General features: G+C 35.9%; 1 non-coding gene across 1 annotated transcript; it reads left to right on the top strand.

The window, feature by feature from the left end:
* Window positions 1-8708: 8708 nt before the first annotated feature.
* Window positions 8709-8813, top strand: LOC122151420. The gene has a single exon (XR_006164143.1). It is a non-coding gene; the product is annotated as a U6 spliceosomal RNA (small nuclear RNA).
* The last annotated feature ends 1156 nt before the right edge of the window (window positions 8814-9969 follow it).

The raw sequence follows: 9969 nt of genomic DNA, 5'->3' as shown, positions 1-9969 counted from the left end.
TCATATAGCACTTATAAGGCATTTTATCAATTTTCCTGGATTTTTTTTAATATATGATTAAGGGAGTATTTGAAATCTAGCTTTACAGATCAATCATAGAAGAAACGTTCTATATGGGAAAAATGTAATGCTCTTTCATCATCAAAAATCCTTTCACCAACTTGTGACGAATTTAGTCATGATTATTTAAGCTATATGTATTTCTTAATTTTATCTCAAATTTTTTATTATATCAATTTAAAATATTTTAAATTGTGATACAGGTGAAAGTTTACAGAGCAAACTGGTTTTCCATTCAACAATCTATACACATTCTGTTCTTTGACATTTATTGCAAACTCCACATTGTAACAGCATTTTTACCACTTCCTCCTTACACCCACTCCTACCTTTCGTTCTTCCTTTTCATCCCCTCCCACCTTGCTAGTTCTATCCCTGGGCAATTGTTGCCTTCTTAATTTCATATATTTGATTGTTATAATGATATTACTATTCAATTTATAGCTCTGTCTACTGTTTGGCTGCCAGTTGAGTCATAGGTGTTAAGTTCAGTTACTAGTTTGAAGGGTGTCTAAGGGCTATAGTCTTCATCAGACTAGTAAACCTGGTCTTTTTTATGATTTTGAGTTTTGTTCCACATTTCCCCCTACGCTATCCAGGACTTACTGTGATTTCTTTCTGAGCGGTCAGCAGTGGTAGCCAGGCACCATTTAGTTCTCCTGCTCTTAGGGTCGTAGAGGCTGGGGTTCATGTGCTCCATTAGTCCTTTGGACTAACTGCTTCAGATGGGGCGAGACCAATAGTTGCACCTTGGATGGCCACTAGCAAGCTTTTAAGACCCCAGTTGCTACTCACCAAAGTAGGATTTAGAACACTGTCTTTTGTGTTATCTCAATTGGCCTTAATGTCTCCCAAGACTATGGTCTTAAGCCTCCATATCCAGCGATAGTCATGATTATTTTAGTATATAATAATTATTTTAATGTATCTGGTCAACGTTGTTGTTTTTGTTATGTGCCGTCCAGTCGGCCCCGACTCACAGCGACCCCTCCTTGGGTTTCCGAGGCAGTATCACGAGGGAAGTAGGATTGCCCAACCTTCCTTCCGAGGAGTGGCTGGTGGGTTTGAACCTCCAGCCTTCTGATGAGCAGTCAAGTGCCTTAGGCACTATGCTACCAGAGCTCTTATTTGGTCAATAGGTACCATATTATTATAACAAATATGTTCTAGAGTCAGTGGAGCAAAAAGAACAATTTGTATTGGGTGTAACATTTTAATTGCTCTAAGCGCTTTTAAAGAAGTTATTTCGTCTACCCTTTATAAGAGCTATGCTTTATGTACCAATATCTGTAGGGAATAATTTATATATTCAATATTTCAATTAGGCATTAATTTTACAGTCTAAAAATCCTCTGGGTGATCAGGTTTTAACAAGGCACGAGTAACATAAACAGAGATCCCCATGTATAAAGTGGAAGTGCTTACAAAAAAAGGGGGGAGTTAGAGAGATTAAGTGATGGACTTACCATCTGCTGCTTACATTTGAAATAATATAGGTGCTATCACATCATAAAACCAAAGAAATTGAGAAATAAGGAGAGGTGCCATTTAATAACAGAAAGTTCAGGAATGAAAATTTTAGTAATTTGTTAATAATATGTGGTTTCTTAACATATATTTTTGGAATAAATTGGTGACTTTACTGGTTATTTTTTGACTAGACTCTTTTAATCTTTAGATATTAAGGAGAAGCAATAGCTTTTATTAATTGCTGGTACCATAAGAAAATAAAATAATACACATTTCACCAGAAGAAAAATTAGATGGTATTATATTAATGTCTAGATTATCTATGTAGAAAGAACAATTAATATTTTACCATTGTCATCTAATGATACAACCTACTCATAATCAGGCCCCTAAATTTAAGTTCTAATTGCATTATCTGCTCAAAGCTTCTGATCAGATTACACCACTATCCACTTGCATACATCAAAATGATAGTATATTTTTTGTGTCAGCTACTAATTGATGAAAACAATGATGCAATAAAATCAATAATTAAATGATATATGTCATCAGTGTCTTGGAAATGGTGGTTGAAAATAAGATCCCAGCTTATAGTGTGAAAAATGAATCAAGGAATTATTTATCAGAAAGTGAATTGTATCTATCAACCTTTTGTTCGAAGAAATACGATTTTCATCTTTAGTAGCTGCATGCATTCACCCAAGGAAACTAAGAAAGCCTTCCTGGTAATTTGACTTTGGAGTGACATAAATAAATCCACCATGTACCATCTACCAGTAATAGATCATTAAGTTAAAAACGAGATAGCAATTCTTTTCACCATCAATTCCAGTTGCTTAGTTTATCAACTATCTCATGGCAGGTGCCTCAGCCTAAAGATTGAGTAATATTCCTTCTCTTATTGTTTTGTGTAAATTCTAATATTATTTTATGTGGCTTCTGTTTTATGTTACCTCAAAACTAAAAAAAAAAAAAACAACTATGTAACAAATTTCAAATGACAACATTAATGAATAAATTATTTTAACACTTAAACTCTGAATGGAACATACACAGGCCACATCTTGAATCTTCAGTAATAACACATTAATTTTGGTCAGAGAAACAATGAGGCAGACTTCTGTCTTTAAAAACTGAATTGGCATTTATGAATTCTACTTCTCTGTTCTTGATTTGAACAATAAATATATGTACTTTCTGTAAGGATGGAATAACCATGTAGAAATCAATTTGGCTTTTGCTTTCAGTTCTTTGGAGTCACACTGACACCGCAGGTTAATGAATGGTGGCTAACCAGACCAAGAGGGACCACCTGGGGCCTGATGCTGCTTAAGCCTCAAGAGGCTACATGAGAGGCCAATAAGGACCCTTAGCCTTGAGGCTCAGAGGGGCTTCCTGGTTGGTTAACATGAATAGAAGAGGGTAACATTTCTCTCTTTGGGGTATGGAAGCTCCTCCATATGACCCCTCCCAGAACTCACCTTATGTATCTCTTCATCTGCATCCTTTTCTGTTGTAATAAATGTGTAGCCTTAAGTATTATACTCTCCAGTTATTCTGTGAGTCATTCCAGCAAATTTAAAAATCCACCGAAGCAGGGAGAGCCAGCAGAAGCTGGTGTCTGCCTATTTGGCTCTGAGTGGCTAGGCTAGGATCAAAGAAAGGCTACATGGGCAGTTAATCTGAAAGAAGATGTCCATCTACCTCGTGAGCTCTGACCCAGCTCCAGACAGATAAGAACAGAGGGATAATGTGCCCAGTGAGTGGCTGGCAATTATGGGGACTGAATTCATGCTGATACTTAAGACATAACAATGAAGGTGACATTTGTCAAATGTGCCCCTTAGTGCCTTGGGTTTAGAATGGTTCTCATTAAAGAACAGTACCTATAATGAATACAACTCAAATGTATTTATAAGCTGCTCATACAAAGATAAACTATAAATGCTGATATTTCTACTATTTTTCCTTTCTCATTCTTCTTAATTAACACATAGGAAAGTGTTTTCTTTATTTAACAATGTCCCTCAAACTGGTACTGGGTTATTATTTCATATACATTTTATTCAGAGATAACTTGGTAAATTTGAGAAATCATAATTTTAGAGAAAGCCTGTTTGGTCCTGTATCAATAGTATCACTATATTTTAAAGAGTACAATGATAGCCAGTAAATACTCCTTATTTTTAAGAGAAATAGCTCTAATACATGTAAATGCCTACATAATACTTAAAGATTTATCGCTTCAAAATAGTGATTTAGGTATAATTCCTCCTCCAAAAAAATGTTTTAAATCAAAATAATTGGATAGATTCATATTATTTTATATTGTATTTCTTCTCTCTGAAAGTAAATTAATAATTTAGACTATATACCAAAAGTTAGTAAACCTTTATATTTAATTTAGCAATAATGGACATTTTGCCAAAGACATAATAGTAGGTGCTTAAGAAATGTTTTTTGAAGCTTTTCTTCTGTGTGGAACTCTCTCTCCCTCTCCCTCTCATTTCTTTTTCCCCTAAGACATATTATCAATCACACAAGGGCTGGAAATGACTCCAAGAAACATTAGGAATGATTTAAAATTTGTTGTGTTCATTATTTCATATATTCTGTTGTTTTGAAAGGTCTAATTTTTTTCTAATAAGAGTATATTTCAAGCACAACCTTTATCTGTAGCTATTTGCATTACACATTTCAGTACATTGTTCTGAAGAAAACAGATTTCCAGGAACAAATATTTAAATTATATAACTAATCCTACAGCTTTTCCAAATATTTATAGATTCTCCTTACATATATATATATTTTCTTTTTGGAATACCCATTCAGGTTCATAAAGGAATTTAAATGATGCCTTTCACTATTAGCCTTCATGCAGCATACTCCATGCTTTCTCAATTCTGGTAAAGAGTCTTCCATCTATGAGGTAGTAGATCTAGCATACTGGAAGAAGCATTATGTGCAACATTTTTCTATAAGCCATGCAGTATTATTAACCTCACAATGACTTTAAGTAACTGTCAAACAGAAAGTCAAAAATATACAAGTTCCATCTCCTATCAAACATTAGCCAAATCCTAGTTGTGGAATATTCATATTTTATTTTAAGTTAATTATAAAAATCTTCATGTCACTGTGAGTGTATATGCTTGTGTGTATGTGTGTGTACACAAAGAGAGATAGTTTCAATGAAAATTACCATCATTGAAATGCCATCATTTTACACAATAGTTGAAATGCTAGTCATGTGGTCACAGTTACTCTTATACCAAGATAATCTCAAAATAGAGTATTTTCACTTTCCACACCAATGCATTCAAGTGATGAATATACAGAGATCAAAAATTGAATTTGGGCATTTTCAGCCATTGCTAATTTTATTTACATAGCTTTGTGCTGCCTAAGAAAAACATAATTTGAACTTTGTTCACTTATTAAGGTACATGAACAATTTTTACCTTCTCAAAATCTGACTCCACTTTTGTTTTGAAAAATTATTTGAAAAGAAAAAATAAAAATACTATTCTTTCTATTAGGTATTACAGGCTCTAACAATTTGTGAAACTTTTACTCAAAAAAATTTTTTTTTTCAATTATACCTTACACTGTGATAATTTCAAGTTGAAGTAGAGTACTAAATAGATTTAAAAAATCCAATTTTCTCATTTCAGTCAAATTACAATTTCTATACAATTGATAAACTTATACTATCTTCAAATTTTCTTATTACAAAAGAAAGGTAAATAATGAAATTTTTTTTTCTTTTCAGAGATAATCAACTCATTTTTGGAGATCAGAATGGTGAGTTATCACAACCAGACTATTTCATTATTTCTGTAACTCTCAGCGCTATAGGAAATTGTGATCACATGCTACAAACTTGCAACCCTGGAAAACAAAGGCTACTGCTACTCACATTAGAAAACAAAAATACTTTGTATCATGACTGGGTATTATAAATGGCACAAAAACATATTTTAGAAGCAAATGTGATTATGCCCTGGAAAAAAGTCTCTTTCGCACACTTTAGTCACTCTTATACTATAAGCATCTTGAGCTGAGCAACCCAATATAGTAGCCCTCACTATACACAGCCATTAAGATTACAATTTAACTTAAAATTCAATTCTTTAGTTACAATAGCAAATATGAAGTGCTCAATAGGCAAATGTGGCTAGTTGCTGCAATACTGCACAGCATAGATTATAGATCATTTCCATCACCACAGAAAATTCTATTTGACAGAGCTGATTTAGATCAACAGGTCAATAATCTTGAACTATGAGTCTTGACTCATAGGGACCCCTCCTTGGGCTTCCAAGGTGGGAAGACTCTCTATGGAAACAGATTGCCCAGTCTTCCTTCCGAGGAGTGGTTGGTGGGTTTGAATCACCAGCTTTCTGGTTAGCAGTCAAAATGCCTTAGGTACTATGCCACCAGAGCTCCCTGAGCTGCGTGCCCCCAGGAAAGAAATGATGTTTGAGATATTCAATTCGTAGGCGGAGGTAGGGAAAAGATGACATGAAACAGCTCAGTAAAATGTATCACTGAGCCATTTAGGAATTAATACCATTTTATGGTACTAAATCTTAAAACTATTAGATAATGAATATTCTTAAGAGATGATTGGTAATTTGTTAATTCAAACGGAAACAGTCAAACTCCCACTTATTTTAAATTAGAAATCACATTCATTGAAATCCTCTTAGAGAGATAGAAAATAAAGTTTTACATATATAAATAGCATCTTAACATACTTACTTTGATAAATATTGTATGTCCAGAAAAAGTCTATGAGAAATGTTAAATAAAAGCACTATATCTGAGACACTAAAATTATGAAGTAGTAATATAACAACACAACTACCCACTTAATAGATTTTAGTATATTCGGTGGGCTCAAGGGAAATGTGGAGTACTCACCATATTCTCCTGATTTACCACTATCACAATCCTTACATGGATAGTATGAAGAATATGAGGCATGATAGAAATAGCAATTCTTCAAGAGCTTCATACAGAAAACTGAAAGGTATAGTGCAAATATCCTAATAGACAACTAAGTAAGTTTGTCACTATCTTGCTTATTAATATAAAAAGTATATGTATACTATAAATAAGTTCCTGTAATGTAGAACCATGCAATGAAAGCCACTGATTTCTAATAATCATTTCACACTTAATTCTTCTTTATTGTACCCCTGCCTGCATTGCTGTCTTATTTCTCTGAAGTTAGAAAATTGATCAGCATTGATTGCTGAAGTTTATAAATTTCCTCTCATTTCTACTATTGCCCAGATTTAATTCCTGACCTCTAAGTTCTCTACAGAGCTGGATACAGTCTTAATGATGCTGACAATTTATTGATTTTATTTATTATCATATACTTACAAATTTTAATAAGCGAATTATAGTCAACAAAGAAAATTACTCTGAGAATTTAAAGAATTTAGACAAAGTTACAGTAGTTTTCCCTACACAATGTCCAGCCTTGCTCCTAATCCCATTTCTCCCCAAAATTTCCTTCTTCTTCTTATTGTTGTTGTTGTTGTTGTTATGTGCTGTAGCATCAGACCCGACTCATAGTGACCCCTCCTTGGGTTTCCGAGGTAGTATCACTACGGAAGCAGATTGCCCCATCTTCCTTCCGAGGAGTGGCTGGTGGGTTCGAACCACCAGCCTTTTGGTTAGCAGTCAAGTGCCTTAGGCAAGCTACCAGAGCTCCTTAAAAACACCACACCTCCCCACTGACTGCATCCTACTGAGCCCTCCTTGAGTTCCCAAGGAGGGCCGAGTGGAGAAAGAGATGCCAGCTCTACACGGATCGGCTGGTGGGTTTGAACTGCCAGGCTTGTGCTTCCCGGGTCACTGCCTTAGGCCTGGAGCCATCCTCTAGGGCTTATTAGTCAAATCTTCTCCATTTTAATATTATTCTCTCTCAATTCTTTTTGAATAAAAAATGAATAAAGAAAGGCAGCTTGTAGAAGATCTAGAAATCTAATTTCATTTTAATGTTCTCATAAAGGAAATTTTCAGAATTTACTGTAATATTGTAATACACGAAATATTAAATTTACATGGACATCTTGTACATTGGATATTTTTACCTTTTCCATATTCATTGTGCAGTGTTTCTATATGTGTTTCTCATTTTACATCTATGTGGTGTAGTAAATTACATAGTGTGGCTTTTCTAGCCATAGGTCTTTGTAAACCCTATGGTGGAATTTGCCATGAGCAACTGAGTAGTTCCTGATTGTTAAAGTTATCCACCTGGGGTATTTCTGTTGGGAGCAACACAAAGTAATTTTCTGGGAAGTTTGCTCTCTCTCAGGTATATAGAATTCTGATGTTGGGATTGGTTAGTTTGGCCACTCTGCCAGGCTCAAAAAGGAGTCCTCCAAGAGGCAGAAGGAGTCTCTCTGACTGCTGGCTGAGAAAGACATGCTGCTGAGAGAAATGTGTTCCTGAGAGACATGACAGACACACACATTTCTGAGAGAGAGATGCGAGAGACACGGACTGCTAGGAGGGACCTTGAGAGACAAGCACTGCTGAGAGAGACTGAGAAAGACTGTCAGCTGAGAGATGGTGGGCTTAGAGACTGAGCATGTTCCTGAACATGAATAGTAGCCTGGTGCTTCCCTAATAAATCCCATAATCTGTGAGGTCTGTGTAGCCACTGCAGCAAATTATCGAACCCACCATAGAGGTGGTGGGTGCTGCAGGAGGGTTGGTGAAAGGGCTGGAGAGAGGCAGCATGTCTGGCCTCACAGGAATAGGCCTTGGTCTACTGATGGTGATTCTGTCTTCCTCTTGTGGGGTTAGAGGAGGTCAGAAGATGAGGTGTCCCTACCCCTTTGGCAATCCACTTATAACTTTCTCATGTTCAGTATGCTAATATTTTCAATATGTCAAAATATTGTCTTTTACAGGGCATCATTTTACCTAGTCATTTTTTCAAACTAACAACTATGTCCACATTGTAAAGTAAACTAGAAAAAAATAGAGCTTTTATTTCTGTGTTGTGTTCTATATTCATGAAAAAAATGTAAAATCTGTTTTATATTTATAGGCATTATTTAGTGTATAAAAATGATCTACAGTTAATTCTACAATGCTCATTAAAAAAAGCCATTTCCTAGAGGAATTGTTTAAATATGATTTTGGTTTGATTTTCTAGTTTTAAAAATAAATTAAAATTGGAACAGTACAGAGAAGATTAGCACGGCCCCTGCACAAAGGATGACATGCAAATTCATAAAGCATTCCATATTTTTTTATTGATTTGGGTGAAGGGAAGGACAATGTACCGAGTATGAGTGATCAACATAGTGGCACTGAGGAAGAAGAAGACATAGAGAGGTACATGGGAGGGACAGAACAAAGATGAACCCTTTTGCATGTACAATACTGCTTTGTCAGTGATGGCAAGCATTGATCTACAGGTGGATAGATGGGTGGACAACCTGAACGATCAGGTATGTCTAGGCAAGGGGTAGTGTGCCCATGATCACATATAGGGTTGGTAGACGATGTTTCTACAAGCGTATTTTTATGTGCTGTAAGAATTTCCAGGTGTATAGTAGAGCTGACAAGGGGCAAGGTTGTGGTGACCTCTTGGCCACAGCCAGCTACCCAGAGGGAGCGAGTAGTTGGACCTGTGGACTCAGGGCCATGGTTGCAGGGGACATCAAGTTCAACTGGCATAACATATAACACAAAAACATTGTTCCACATCCTACTTTGGTGAGTAGTGACTCAATCTTAAAAACTTGCAAGCAGCCATCTAGATACAATGATGAGTCTCTCCTCATCCAGAGCAAAGAAGAATGAAGAAAACCAAAGACACGTGGAAACAATTAGTCCAAGGGACTGGTAGACCATGTCATCCTCAGCTTATATGACTAGGAGACCAGAAGAATTAGATGGTGACCAGCTACCACTGTCAACCAACTGGAAGGGGATCAGTGCAGGAGATCCTGGATAGAGTAGGAGAACAATGTGAAACAAAACTAAAAATCATTATAAATAAATAAATAATAAAACCAGGTTTGCTGGTCTGATAGAGCCTGGTGAGAGCCCTGAGATTATAGCCCCTAGCTACCCTTCAGGGCTGGAATTGAATTCCTTCCTATGGCTTCCAGACAAATAACAGACAGGCATATGGGTTGAACATTTACATCAAGAAGATACACTCCTTAGAGTGATCAATCATGGGAGAACAGAAGGGTAGTGTATGCAAAGGAAGACTGCTGGGGGGCAGGAGCACATGGGAGGGAAGGATACAGGAAAGAGGCAAATACAAGGAGGAAGTGGGAAAAGAGCTGTTACATTGTGAGTAATTACAGTCAATGTCATGAGACAAAATGAGTAAGAAATGCTATATGGAAATCAAATTTGTTTTGTTAATTGTCACTCAGATCACAACAAAAA

This window comes from Orycteropus afer, unplaced genomic scaffold, assembly GCF_000298275.1.
Source record: "Orycteropus afer afer isolate SDZICR_OR568_19922 unplaced genomic scaffold, OryAfe1.0 scaffold00452, whole genome shotgun sequence".
Taxonomy (NCBI): domain Eukaryota; kingdom Metazoa; phylum Chordata; class Mammalia; order Tubulidentata; family Orycteropodidae; genus Orycteropus; species Orycteropus afer.
The sequence above is the reverse complement of the archived record's forward strand: the minus strand, read 5'-3'. Positions and strand labels throughout refer to the sequence as shown.